Source organism: Chrysemys picta, chromosome 4 (assembly GCF_011386835.1).
Source record: "Chrysemys picta bellii isolate R12L10 chromosome 4, ASM1138683v2, whole genome shotgun sequence".
NCBI classification, from domain to species: domain Eukaryota; kingdom Metazoa; phylum Chordata; order Testudines; family Emydidae; genus Chrysemys; species Chrysemys picta.
The window spans coordinates 37,059,490-37,075,038 of record NC_088794.1 but is presented as its reverse complement, the minus strand read 5'-3'; the positions used below and the strand labels follow the sequence as shown (position 1 = coordinate 37,075,038).

Genomic DNA, 15,549 nt, shown 5'->3' with positions numbered 1-15,549 from the left:
CCCTACCCAGTTGCTGCCAATGAGCACTCCCGCTCAGTACAAGGCGCCAAGTTAATGAGGGCTCCAGATTGAGAGCGGAATTTGAAGGGGGCAGATGTTCCCCTGGAGATATTTTTGCAAACATACATAAAGGAGAGCTTTGAGCAAAACATTGGTTTTTGATCAAAGAGCAAGGTCCTTTGTTATGTTGATGATTTGTAATGAGAGTAACATCCAGAGGCTCCAGGAGCGAGGGCCCATTGTGCTAGGTGCTGTACACACCAGAAGGCTGGTGTACATGTAAAGCTGCACCAGCTTAACTAAAGGCGTGATTGGAAAGTGATTTAGTTACACTGGTGCAAAAGGCTGTGTGGACATGCTTATTGCAGTTTAAACAAGGCTCATTTTTAAATCTTTACCTTAAATCGGTTAGGGATAGGTTTAAGCAAAACCTAAATAAACTACTCAAACCAGAATAAGTATGTTCCCACAGGGGTTTGCACCATCTTAACTAATCTGATGCAAATGGGTGTGTAGAGAGGATCATAGAGAAAGATGGCCCCTACCCCAAACAGCTTACAATCTAAACAGACAAGACAGAGAAAGTGTGGGGATGGGAAACTGAGGCACAGTAACTTATCCAAGGATGCACAACAGGTGACTGGCAGAGCTGGGAAGAGAATACAGGTCTCCTGATTCTCAATCTACTGCCTTAGCTCTTAGATCACACCGCCTCAGAGTAATTCTTGCAAAGTGCTTTCCCCAGGCAGCTGTCAAGAGCCATCACTAAGGTGTCTGAAGCCAGGCATCCAAAATCATCAGTTACCTTTGAGAATCTTGGCCAGCATATTTGATGTTTCTTTGACTAGCTTGTTTTCCAGCCCTTTTTTGTGTGTTCTCAGACAACAATGTGTCTGAGCTCACCTCCATTTAAAGCTCCTTGCCATCCCAATGTGGCACTACAGCACATGGCAAGCATGCCAAAGACCTCAGAGGAGCTGGCGAGGAGGACTGAAAGAGTACAGAGAGAGTGGAAATTCCAGCTCACTAGTGGGGTGTAGCAAAGTTACAGTGCACAGCCCAGCCCTGATTTCTCGTTCCCCCACCCCATCCCACCCCGCCACACACACCTGCCGTCACGACCCAGCACCACTGCCAGAAGGGACACTGCATTTTCTAAAAATTACATTACGTGAATTAAATTGCACCCCCCTTCTCCCATCCCGCCTCCTCCACCCTGCCCTACTCTACACAGGAACAGAGAGCATGAAGCCACGAGAAACAAGACCCAAGCAAACCCCCTTCTTCATTCATTCCACACTCATATTTACTGTTTTCTCCATAGTTCCCATAGAAACAGTTGTCTGTGGTCCTGGCAAGGAGCCAAGGTGGGATGTGTGGGGGGGGGGGGGGGAGTTAAGATATATAAATGAAGTCATTCATTAAGCTCTGCCTCAACCTCCCTTTTTTATGTGACAGAACTTGATAAGAGTCTCTGATTCAGAAAGGATCTTAACCCCGTCTGTCCTGGACTCCCCCAGTCATAAGGTGTGAGGGCCACATTTTTGCCAGAGTGAGTGGGATTTTTGGAATTCACCTGATATTCCCCAGAGGGCTGCAGTGGGACAGAATTATAACTACCCCCCAGGGGTGAACTGGAGTCTCCCGGAGGGGCTCCAGTAGAAATTGTCTAACAGTCATTTACATTATCAAAGAGCTTGGCTTGCAGCCCTCTCTGTTTCCCTCTCCATGACCTCACCGGCTCACTATTCTGTCACTGCATCTTCTGAACTGGCTGTGTGGAATGTGAACGGAGGACAATAACAACAAGAACAACCATATTGGGGGGCGGGAGGGAGAAATTAAAATGATTGCTCGGCCCAGTCAAAAGATACCCACCAAATTCACCCTGCCAAAGGACAGCCTGGCGTATTGGCTTCTCTTCCAACTGACCCACATTGCAATTATCCCAGTGCTGAGAGCCTCTTTGCCATAAACATGTGGGTCGCTGCTTTCTATTGTGCTGCACAGTGCTCAGAGGTCCGAGGCCTCCAGCTGGAGGGAAGTGCCGTCATGCTGAAAGCCTCTCCCAGGCTTCTGTCAGGAAGAGGGGGTGCACCGAACAGTCCCAGCTGCAGCTCAGGCTGGGGTTTCTCTCTGATGTCACTTGTTTGTCAATAGCGCTGCTAAAAATGTCCCGTCTTCAAAACTTTGGAGCAGATTTGGTGAATTTCAGTGCTCAAGAAGTGTAGGGGCTGGGAGCACGGGCCAGATCCGGGCATTGCACAAGCAGGCTCGGGCCAAGCTTTCTTTACTACAGCTCTGCCAACGGGACTCCAAACTGGCCTGGATGTAACACACGTGCGCAAGCTCACTCCCTGCCATTCCAGTCCTAAGTAGGAGCTGCTAATCACACAGTGGCTTAAAGAAATGGATATTATCCACTAGGGACTAGACTTAGGCCTGGTTTACACTTAAAACTTCTACCCGCGTAACTACAACAGTCAGGGAAGTGGGGGGAAAAAACACACCCTAGTGACACAGCTATGCTGACAAAACCCCCACTGTAGACACAACCAAAGAGTGCATAGCTAACATCATCTGGGGAGATGGTGTTCCTATACTGGCAGAAACACTCTTTCTGTTGGCATATGCTGAGTCTACACTAGGGGGCCAGGCCAGCATAGCTATGCCAATATAGGGTCTGTAGTGTAGACCTAGCCTTAGAACATACATGTTCATTACACTTGTGGGGTTTAGCCTTATGGGTAAGGATCAGAGCTGAAGGATTAGTACAGTCCATTATCTCACTGTATCCAGCCCTTCCCTCCCTTGCCCCCCAACATACAGCCAGTTTGCCTATTTTCAGTTGCAAATGTACATCACAATGAATAACCCATAGATCCAGAAATTGCACGTGTTAGGGACCATATGACATTCATCACCTCTGAATCTCCCTTGCTTTAAATGCAGCCTTTCTACCAAACAATGTAAAGACTCTTCTGCACAGCACAGCCTTCCCCCACCCCCACCCCCACCCCACCCCCCAACATAGGCCTGCATCTTCCTTAGCATATCCTTTCACCTGGGAGTCCTAACTTTTGTGACGTCTTAACTTCTTGATGCAGAGACAGCTGCAAATATGTCCTGAGCACATGACATGAGGTCAATGTGCAGAGAAGAACCAAAGAAAAGGAGATGGAGAAAGAGGGAAAACTTGGACAGTCTCACATACACAGTGGGTTTGAGTTTGACCTCCTTTCTACCCCATCCCCGGGGTTGCAGAGGGCGTGATTGAGGCCAGGCCATGATAATACCAAAATGCATTGGCATGGATTATGACTGATTAAACTGTGCTCACTTGCCATGCGGCTCTTTTGCAGTAACCTTTATGATCCTGCCTCCCATCCCCCTGCACTGTGAACCCTGGGGAAAATCAGGGAAGTTCAAAGCTCAAGCTTTGACTTGGGCCAGCTGTGGGCTTGTCTACACTGGCAATTAACAGCACTACAACTTTCTCACTCAGGGGTGTGAGAAAACACCCACCTGAGCGCAGCAAGTTGCGGCAGCGTAAAGTGCCAGTGTAAACAGTGCCCCAGCGCTGGTAGCTACGCCCCTCGTGGAGGGGTTTTTTTTAGAGCGCTGCGAGAGCTCTAAAATTCTAACAATTCCATGGCAGCGCTTTAGCATTGCCAGTGGATCCAGATCTGGAGTTCCTCTAACTCTACTCGTTTGAGACATGGTGGCTGTTAACTCCCACTCCCCACAACCAAGGATTTCAAGGAAGGTCACGTTCCCTGGGGCATACTCCTCACCCACGCTAGAGGAAATGATAGTGGCCAGGCAGGAGAATTTCTGGCTCAGCTTCTGCCGTCTTTAAGGGAAGTGCCCCAGACTCTGGGAATCTTTTGCATGGTTCACAGCTAAAAGGAAGTTTTGCTGGCCCAGAACCAGCTCTCAGCACTGAAGCTAATTCCAGAAAGGAAAATGAAAAACCTCCAATGGGGACTAGACTTCAAGGATCTGTGCCAGAATTCAATACCCCTATGCAAGTGAATTCAGCATTCCTGTCTCCTGAGCTACAGTCAGGGGTGGCTCCAGGCACCAGCGCAGCAAGCACGTACCTGGGGCGGCAAGCCGCAGGGGGCGGCATGCCGGTCGCCGTGAGGGCGGCAGTCAGGCAGCCTTCGGCGGCATGCCTACGGGAGGTCTGCCGGTCCCACGGCGAGGCCAAAGACGCAGGACTGGCAGATCACTCGCAGAAATGCCGGCGAATCCATGTGACCAGCGGACCGCCCGCCGAAGGCCGCCTGAATACCATGCTTGGGGCGGCAAAAAACATAGAGCCCCCCCTGGCTAGATTGGCAGCAAGTGCTATAAAATCATTTTCTTTGGTGCCTGTGTATGTGAGGCAATCTTGTCCCCCTTCCTCCCCACCCGCATACACAAGGACCAGGGTAGGTGAAGGTAGCCTCAGGCTTTGGGATCACCTACTAGCACTCACAGTTGCAATTTATTACATATGCAGCCATACGTTCTGGATGGTATTTCCAAAAATCACTCAATGTTAACCTAACTCTGCTCCCATTGGACTCAATGGTAAAACTTCCATTGACTTCAATAGGAGCCAGGTTAGGCCAATGCTGAGTGCTTCTGAAAATACTACCCTAGAGAAGGAGGGGTGTCTGAAGCTGAAAGCAGGTGGCAATGGCAACCCTGTGGATGTTTCCCCAGCACCCCTCTCATTAGTTTTAGCCAAGAGGGAAGGGAGAGGAAGATTCCCCAGACTTATTCATGGGGTCTTCCCTTTTCCAATAAACCCATTTCTACTGACAACCAGCAAATGTGACCTAGGTGACTCACAAGCCATCCGGATAGACTAAGACCTACGTCAATCAACTGATTCCTCCTGCTGCTGACTTAATATTAAGGGTACATTTAGAATTAGTTCATAAAGGATTAATAGATGTGATAAGCATGTTATAGACAGGAGTTGGCCTTGTTATAGATGGTTTTAAGGGCATCAGCAGAAGCTTATAAATTATGGTTATAAGCAACCTATTGACCTGTTGGACCCTATAACAATTGATTAAACCATCCATTAATCATTTGTTAATCTTTATAAATGATAAATAAAAGTACCCTTAATACCAAATGTGACTGATCATTGTCTATGGCATGTTCTTGTGGTCTTTATCTATCCAAATAATGGGGCTTCCACTGCTTCCCTTGAGGAGATTGTTGCAGTATGGCTATCAGACATCACTGTTTGAGGACATGTACTGTAAGTTTTCTGCTGCTCAGTTTACTCCCATCACAGCTAGCCATACATCCCTTGGGTCAAACTAGCATCCAGCATGATTTCTCACAAGGTCCTATGATCAATGGAAATCAATGGGGGTAGGTGCCTAGCGACGACTTCTTTTGACAGTCCCAATAGGCACCCAGCTACCTCTTTAGACGTCTAAATACCTTTTAAAACATCAGGCCCCAAGTCACTTACCCAAGGTCACCCAGGAAACCTGTAGCAGAGCAGGGAACTGAACCCAGCTCTCCAGCTAGCTCCCAACCACTGGATCATCCTTCTTCCTATGGAATGCAGGAGAAAGTGGTTTCACTCCTCAACACAAGGCACAATTTTCCCTCCGGCCGACAAAATGACCACAACGGGGGTATCTTTAACACAGATGACCAGACAATGGAGCCATGTTTCTTGCAAGATAGGATTCTATGACCTATGATTAATGTTGTTTAATAGCAAAGACTCAGTACAATCGTTACCTACTTTGGCAGGTAGGAGTGGGTTGGATAGTATGAAGAAGATGGGGGAAACCCTGTGACAGATATCCATCTAGGCAGGGAGGCTAGTCTCCCAACCTATCCCTCAAGGGAAGAAATGTTTATTTTGGCGCTGAAAGATGAGCTCATTGTTCAGACACGCATATAAAGACATCACTGTGCTGGACCATTATTAGTTCAATTACTGGGCTGCAAAGCTCAGTATGGAGTCTTTGTTACAAAGTTTAGACTAGAAGAGCATTGGGGGGGAAATGATGCATATAATTCATCCTATGCCTCTCTCATACCAAGCTTTTCTGCCACCCCTGTAGCTGACCTATCTCAGTCATTTCCCCCCACCCATCCTATAAATCACAGCTTTGCCTACAGGATCCAGACAGCAGGGTAGGGCCGAGCTCCCCCACACACCCCTTGAATTATCTCCAATCTCATCCCTGCTGACCTGTTTGGTGCAAGGAGCCGGGGAAAAGAAACACTGCTTGCTTAAAAGGAAAACAAAACAAAGCAAATCTTGAGACAGGGCCAGGCCAAGCAGTACAGGTAAAATAAGCAGCAGCCCAAAGCTTCACCCATCTCCTGAACAGAAATTGAACCAAACTGGACTGGACTTTCCAGAGAATTGTCTTCACTGCTTCTTCTAATGATTTTTCATTTGAATGCACAGTAGCTCAGTTCAGCTCTGCATTGTGAGAAATTATCTTTACCCCAAGAGTCTATACTCTAAATCAGTGGCGGGCAACCTGCGGCCCGCGGGCCACATGCAGCCCATCAGGGTAATCTGATTGTGGGCCACAAGACATTTTGTTGACGTTGACCATCCGCAGGCATGGCCCCCCGCAGCTCCCAGTGGCCGCAGTTTGCCGTCCCCGGCCAATGGGAGCAGTGGTCAGCAAAATGCCTCGCAGCCCCGCAATCAGATTACCCTGATGGGCTGCATGCAGCCCAGGGCCGCAGGTTGCCCACCACTGCCTTATAACATTGCCTGCATTGTGATGCATTAACCCCCTTAGCATTGTATAGATTCTAGCATATAAACCTTGATTAGCATTGTATGTCCTGTCATCCGTTAAGCCCCTTAGCACTTCATGGATTCTAGCACACAGGCCTTGTACCAGTGCATGCATTGTGGTGCATCAGCACCATTGCATCGGTTGTAGAGCATAAGTATTGCATTAGTTTGTTCTATATCACAAATTCTTTCAATCCTTCAGGAGCACCAAAATATAGACCCCTTAAGTGTTCAGTCTTCATCGTCACGTGTTCTAGAGTCAAGGCCCTTCACAACCGAGTGGGTCCTAGACTTCTTTTAGATCTAGGGTTCTAGAATTCAGAACCTTTGAAAGATAATGAGGTTTTGTTTCCATTTGCAGGAGGTGAGAGCTGGATAATAATAAATAATAATAATATATCACTTAGCTCTTGCAAGGAGGAAAATTTCACCTAGATAAGGCAAGTGTCTTGCCAGAAAGGTTCTGATAGTTTCACGAAACCCCATACATTATTTTTTGGGGAAACTCGTCTCTATAATCTCCCCACCCCAATTTCAATGGGGACCTGATTCTGCTCTCATTTACACTGGTGTAAACCAGGAGTGGCTACACAGAGGTTAATAATGTTACGCCAGTTTAGAACTAGCATAAGTGAGATCAAAATGAGGCCTGATGCTTTTTATAGTACTGATGAGTCGAGAGGTTAGAATCCAGGCGCCCAACAATACTTCTTCATTCACTCATTCTACACCACTTCATTCTACAGAACTCTCCTGCGCCCTTGACACGTAGGGCAGAGCTCAGCACATGCACAGCACTGAATAGCGGAGTGCAGAGAGGCAATGGGAGTGTGCTTCTCAGTTCCCCGTGGGATTTAAGGTGTGCTTCCTTTATTACTATTATTTATTTTACAGTAGCAACTAGAAGTCACAGCCAAGCTCAGAGCCCCATTATGCCAGGCATTGTACATACACACAATGAGACAGCCCCTGCCCCCAAAGGGCTTACAGTTAAGACAAAGGCTGGGAGGGGATGACAGGGGCACAGTGGTGAAGCATTTTGCCCATTGTCATCATCCAACCGAGCCAAGAACAGAACCAAGTGTCCTGAGACCCAAACCAGTGTCCTGTCCACTGCCTCTTCTTACTGAAAAGCTCTCTGAGATTGATTTGGTCATTTTTAGACTTGCAAACCAAACCCTTTCCCCCAACATGCTCATTGACCACCATCAGCGGATGCTCCATCCATCCCCAGGGGTTTGCTTGCTTTACTAAGACTGTTCAGGCTTGGCAGGAATAAACTGCACTCCATGAACACTGAAGGGCTCAGTCCAACTCCCGCTGATTTCAACGGGAGCAGAATTGGGCCCTAGATGGCCAATAGGTCTGGAGAAATCAAAGCTCTGAAGGAGGGTAAGTGGAATGATGGTAACAGAATGCAATAAAATTGACCACGCCATAGGGAGCCCCTGTACTATATGGAGCAGTAACGTTATAGTTAATGGCTAGATGCATGGCAGCTGCAGAGCTTCTGATATAACAATCCAGAGTGCTAGGAAATTCTGGGAATGAATCCACATGGTATTCAGGAGGGAATGCTCTCATTCCTCCATTGGCGAGAGCAGGATTAGTCAGCAGGCTTCGGGGGGACAGGTGGGCAGGAAGAGTGGAATGTGGGTATCCTACGAACGCAAAGTTGCTCCGGGGAAGGGATACGGAGCCTTCCACAGCCGACCAGTGAGCTCAAATGGGGCAGGGTGTCATTCTCCCAGCCCAGGCTCCAGAGGAGAGCGTGAGGCTCTGTCTGCAAATGAAAGGATTTTGCTTGTGAGCATCTGGCTTTCGTGCTACAAATCTATTTGCCAGCATGACGCTAATGGTTGTTGATTTAACTGCTTTAGGGGAGGCAGAGAGCTTTGCTGGAGCCAGGCCTCGTGCGTTCTGTTGCCAGCGTGGCCACTGACTCACTGGGCGATCCCTGACAAGTCGCTTAGCCTCAGATTCTCCATCTCTAAAATGGGGGTAACAACATTTACCTACCTCACAGGGTTAACCCGTTAATAGTTGCAAAGTGCTCCTTTGAGATCTTTTAATAAAAGGGTGCTGGATCACTACAAAGAAGACAGATTCTGGTGGGGGAGGGAGGGCGACAGATTTGCTCTCCAAGCCCTGCCTTCCTCCCAACTCCTTCATTCACAGCGAAGGAAGGGACCTAACTGTCCATGGCCTGAAATAACAGTCAGTTCCTCTGGCAGGGCTCAGAGTTGCTCAAAGCCAAGAGAGCTCAGTGCGTCAACATGCATGTGGGGGTGTTAGCCCCAGGGTGAGACTGTGCAGCGGACCTTCCCCTCCGCCCTTTTACAGCTTCCAAGACAATGGGTGCTGGGGAGGCTTGCAGGCCGGCTTACGCTCTCCTGTGTGGAGATGTGCACCCAGAGAAACACTCACACTCCTAGACAATACTGGGTGGGGAGAGGGTAGCTGCCTCCCAGATAACATGCATCATTCCCACCCAGACAATGAGGCCTGGTATTGACACTCAGATACCAGCACAACAATATGGCCTGCAAACAGCACAGCACTAGAGTAGTACTAGAGATAGGAAGGGGGTGGAGTCACCCTGGGAATCCTAAGGATCAGGGCACAACCCTCTAGCGCTGTGTGATCCATCAGTCTGGCACACCGTGCCTGCTAGTGTGTCCTGGGAGCCCAGCAGAGCCTGTGCACAAAGCAGGCCTCACGCGTGCTCCCAACAAACGGCATATGGACATTTCTCTCCCCCGCCCCCCACTCATTCCTCTGCCTCAGTGAGCTTGCTAAGGTGTCTGTCAGCTATGCCCCGAACGAGTGAGTAATGGTGCAAAGAGCAGGGGGGACGACGGGGATGACAACAACAAAGGGACTGAAAGGGTATTGCATGAGAGGAGAGGCCATTGTGTATCTGCGGGCTCTTGGGGAAAGATGGAGGCAGGGTGGAAGGCAGCATTTTTATCCCCTAGGGCTGTACTTGTCCTCAGCAAATTGTGCTGAGATATTCAGCTGGAGCTTCTAAGTCCCCCCTGCTGCTCCTAGGACCCCACCATCCAGCAACAGCTGATCCCTGACCCAGTAGCCTGATCCCCTCCCAGTTGCCTCTGCCTCTCCACCCACTGCAGTAACACTGCATGGTGTCAAGTATCCGGGGGTAGCCGTGTTAGTCTGTATCCACAAAAACAACAAGGAGTCTGGTGGCACCTTAAAAACGAACAGATTTATTTGGGCATAAGCTTTCGTGGGTAAAAAAACCTCACTTCTTCACTCTATGCATCTGAAGAAGTGAGGTTTTTTACCCACGAAAGCTTATGCCCAAATAAATCTGTTAGTATTTAAGGTGCCACCAGACTCCTTGTTGTTTTTGCAGTAACATTGCCACCCCCAACTTGCTCCCTCCTCACTCCCCAGTGGACAATTGTTTTCACCTCCCCCACTTCTTCATTGCAAGTTCTCTCCCCCACCCCCTGGTATCTAGCCCCTAGATAACCCGGTGATGGGCACATAAAAAATGTGATGATTAATAGATAACCTACCACAACCCCTCCCTCCACCTCCCACTGCTGGTTCCCATCCTGATTCCAGAATCCCAGTCACAGGTGACCTGCACCCCAGTTGCTATTACCTTCCCCTCACCCCCGCACCCTCCCACAAGCTGCTTCCCTCTTCAGCCCAGAAATTCACTCCCAACCCAGCCCACCTCCCAGCCCTTCGAACACTCCCTACCCAGATCTTGTCTGGAAAGTTCAGTGCTTAGGAGAGTCAAACAAGGCAGCACCAAGAAACTGAGCATAGGGTTTTCCCCATCGCACAAACACTTGTGACCCCAGGGAAAGTTGGGGTGTTTGAGGAAGGGTAGGCAGGATAATAGGGGCGGGAAAAACAACTGAGCAGGGTGATCCTCCATCAAACAAAAAGTTCCCTCCAAGAGCTATGAAAAATGGAGATGACACCACAATCTGAGGAGCCAGTGGAATTGTGAAAATGCCTAAAACCCAGGAGAATTTAGAACAGAACCCATAGGCTGAACTGGTTCACAGAGTTCCACAATGCAGATCACAGCAGCCCTCACCTTTAATCAAGAGATACAAGCCATGGAGCCTGTAGGTACCTGGAGCAAGGAGGCTTGGATCAAGATGCAGCATTGCATGTATGGACATGCAGTCTCCACAGGCTGCATCTCCATGTTAAGGTACCATCTACACTGGGCCTGAAAGTAAGGGGAGTCTAATTGAAAATTCCATACTTTGGCTTTCCTTGCAAGTATTAATGATTCCCCGGACTGATAAGATACCAAAAGAGCAATAATTCTGTATGACTGAAGAAATGCCTTAGATCCTTCTCTCCACTGATAGCCTCCACATCTCTTCTTGATTCCCTGGCACTCCCCTTTTCTTGTGATGATAGTCAGAGTTCAGATTTTGATACTTTGGAAATTATCCTTATTATTTATTGTTTGTCTTGCATTTGCACCTAGGAATGCCAGTCCTGGACCAGGACTCCACTGTGCTAGGCGCTGTACAAACACAGAACCAGCCGATGATTCCTGCCCTGGAGAGTTGATCATGTCTCAGTTCAAGCCTAAATCTTTTGAATCCCTCCACACAAAGAAGGGGAAAACATCAAACCAGGTGATATGAGAGCGGAGGCTTTTCTATTATCCCTCCTTCACACACACACACCCCTACTTCAGTTGTAATAATTAATGAAATGGCTAAGGAAATCTGATTACATGAAACCATCTCAAGGTTGCTTCTCATATTCAGAAGACAGTGGAAGCTGCATCTGTCCATGAAAGATGCTATTTAAACCACCATTGAACAGAGGCACATACAATACAACAGCTTTATAAAGAAGTTGATTTGTAGGTTAATTAAACAGTAATATTCTGTTGTAAAACACTTGAGACTCAATAAATACAGAGAAGATAAAATTCTAGCAGGGGTGGCTAGTGAACTGAATTAATCAAAAGGACAAGCAATAGTTGCATATCTTATTGATAGGAATTCATTAGATAGATAGATAGATAGATAGATAGATAGATAGATAGATAGATAGATAGATAGATCTGAAAATACAAAGTCTCATAGCAGTGCTAGGTTTTATCATTATTGTGTGCAGTGTTGTTATAGCCGTGTTGGTCCCAGGGCATTAGAGAGATGAGGTGGGTCAGATAATATCTTTTATTGGAGCGACTTCTATTGGTGAGAGAGACAAACTTTCGAGCTTGCACAGAGCTCTTACAAGTTATTAATAGAAGTTATTACCTCACCCACCTTGTCTCACAGGTATTATCATTGCTAACTTATTACAAACAAGACAAAGCAGCCTGATGTCTGATGGATGCTCTTTTGCAATCCATTGACTGATAGAGACCATATCCAACAATGGGAGATCCTAGGTACACATTGGAGAGAAGAAGAAATAGATAAGCTTGTAAACTGCCTATTCTTTTTGGATGTCATTTCTAGTTAATTACAGTCACTTGCGCTGGGTATTCTCTGCAATCATCGGGTGTATCCCTGGGCTCTGTTAGCCTGATGGACGCTTTCCAGTCACCAACTTTTCAGGTGCAAATGACGTGCTCCTGTCAAGTGTCTTCATGCAAAGCAACCCCCAGTATCCTCCCTTTGCCAGTGACCAGAAAAAGAGCAAGAAGGGCTTGTTTTACAATCCACCTCCAGGATGCAACAAAATACTGATCATGGCCCTCCAGGGAACAACTGCACTCACTCTCATGCCACCCATTGGGCATTAAGGCCTTGATCCAAAGCCTGTACAAATTGGAACAATCATTGTTCCTGTATTTCTGCACTACAGTCTTCACTGATAGTAAATGATGCCTATGGAAACAGCATCAGTTCATTGCCAGGACACTTCTGTGGTTGACGCATGTATCTGTGGTCAGAACTTCCCCTTATACTCTATTTTCAGCTCCCCAAATATTTGGGGTTTTCCACTGGGCCGTTTATCTATTCAAAGTTCATAGGCCTCAAGAGTTACGCTAACTTGCTGAAGCTAATATCTTTCAGGATATAGGCCTGTAGGTTTCTTGCATTACTGCTGGATATAATGCAAAGCAGAATATAACGCAAAGCAGTAAATATAATAAAGGCAAGCTAGCCACTGGGCTACAGTGGACAACACGTACATCACCACATACTGGGTATATCACCACACAGGAGCACAGCAGTGAATAGCTTATGTGGGGCAATGGGGCCAGTGAGGGGCTTAAATGCAGCCCACAGAGTCTGAGGGAGTCCATGGCTGCCCTTCCCTCTAGGCTACTGTTCCCAGCTCCCACCATGCACTGCAGCATGGCTGGGCTGCTTGAATTCGTATTCAGCACTGTATGCTGGGATCTGTAGTCCCCGGGGGCCGCGCCTCCCTATTAAAGACAAGCATGGATGCAATCTCTTTATTCCCAGCAAATTAGATGGAAACTCGGGGCTGCTGACAAGTTGCCAATGGGTCCCTTCATTGGACAGTTACAGAGCCCTAGCGTCAGGACTAAAAGTGGGGAAAGCCATCAGCAACCTCTTGCCTCCAACAGGCAAGTGTGGGAGAAAGCTCAGTGATTCAGCAGCATCTGAAGTCACTGGAGCTTAGTCTAGTTTTACACCAGTGTGACTAAGATCGGAGTCTGTCCCTGCGTTACCCATATAAATGTGACATACCAAGAGGTGCACATGCACTATGTAGGCTTGCAGTGCAACCAGCCGGGGCTTACAGTGAACCTGGAAACTCCAGTCATGTAGCAAAGCAGAAGAAGAGCAATACTCCCTGGCACTGCTGTTGTATCTTGAGTCCAAGAATCTCAAAGCACATTAGGAACGTGAATGAGTTCAGCCCCACACCAGTCCTGTGACGGAATAGGCAGAAAGAAAGTCCTGAATTGTTTAGTTGTGCAATCAGCAATTCTGCTTATAGCAAAACTTAGAACAAAGTTCTGTGCGAAAAAAAATGACTCCTCTACAGGAGGGTTTCATTGTATATGAAAAGTGTATGGACTGTCCTCTGCCTATATCTGAGCAACCCTTCTGCCTTCTGTTGACCTCAGTGGGGTTATATCTGTGTAACCCAAGGTGAAATCCATCTCTTTTCCCACCACATGGAACAGGGACGATATATACCAGGGGTAGGCAACTTATGGCACGCGGGCTGAAGGCAACACGTGAGCTGATTTTCAGTGGCACTCACACTGCCCGGGTCCTGGGGGGGCTCTGCATTTTAATTTAATTTTAAATGAAGCTTCCTAAATATTTTAAAACCCTTATTTAATCTACATACAACAATAGTTTAGTTATATATTATAGACTTTTAGAAAGAGACCTTCTAAAAACGTTAAAATGTATTACCGGCACGCAAAACCTTAAATTAGAGTGAATAAATGAAGACTCGGCACACCACTTCTAAAAGGTTGCCGACTCCTGATATATACAAACACCCACGCTAGAATCCAATTTAAAATCCACTTACCAAACGACCCGACTCAACCACAATTTTAATCCCCATCTTCCATAAAATCTCCCTCTAATCTGATAAAACACCAGGGGGCAGGTACTCTTCCGAATGGGCACCTACGATCCCCATCAACATTCAGAGTAATTATGAACAGCTATTAAGAGGAGGTCTGGACTGGAGCATGTGTGAGTGCTTGGGTCATTTATCTATCTATGGACCATGTGCAGCATGCTCATCACCCTTGTCTCCTCCAAAGAGTTTCAGCCCAGATTTGAGTTCTGGAGAAGACTGAAGAGGGGAGTCTTATTTTAGCGTAACTGTTTTGCCCAGCAGCACCCAATCCTGGCCCATTTTCTGAGCCGCGTGTCCTGTGTTTGAATGCATTTGATGATTCTATTCCACCTGCATTTGTTTACACCTTCCAACCCAGCCCCAAGCACACTATTACAAAATGAGATTCCATCAAATGGGGTGATTCCCCTGAGCCAGGGCTAAGGAGAGGAACATGTATGGGTCAGAATGGAGATGACCATCCCCCTGTCTCTCCAAGGGGGCAATTCAATGCCAGGTGAAGTCAATGGGAATCTTTCTGTGGTCTCCTGCAGGTATTGAACTGGTCTCCAAAAAGGGTAGTACAGGAAGTCCCTGGATTGAATGGACATGAAGAACAAATTCCTCTTGCATCCAGGAAGAGAGAAGCCCTTCTGAGGTAAGGTTTAAGACTGCAGTAATGCCCGTGGGAATCCCCAAATTGAACTGGGCTTGGAGACTGGAATCCCCCCTACCCAAAAACACACATTGCAGGCAGCCACTCCCACTCAGCCGGGGACCAGCATCCACTAGGGAAATTGTACACCCCAGGGACGACTAACATGCCCAAACTGTAGTTCAAAGGAGAGCATTAGTCTCCAGTGCTCCCATTTCCCACACCTCTAAGTCAAACTCAGCATTAAAGTAAAGAACAGAGCAGGGAGTTCCCCCTGTTGAATCTGAGCTTTTGACACCTTCCTGCATGGTTCATGACAAGCTTCCATAAATGCCTGTAATGATCGAAGTGTTAGGAACACTGAGGCAAAGGTCTAAGAAGCAAAAGTGGTGTTTCTATTCCACATTAGAAAGCAGCATGGTTGCAACTGAGTGGAGTCCCAGCCTCAGTAACTGAACAGAGCAGAGTGCAGCCATCCTGCCCACAGAGATCTGGGCTCAACATTTATCGAAAAAAGGAACCAAGGATCTTCTAACTGTCCAACAATCTGCCCTAGCGAGTACACCCAGATGCTCAGGTGGTG

The 15,549-nt window shown here is 47.4% G+C and overlaps 1 protein-coding gene across 11 annotated transcripts in view; it reads right to left on the bottom strand.

Annotated features, from left to right (window-relative positions):
- LSP1 (lymphocyte specific protein 1) overlaps positions 1 to 15,549 on the bottom strand; it is an 82,701-nt gene that overhangs the window by 45,864 nt on the left and 21,288 nt on the right. The window lies entirely within an intron of this gene.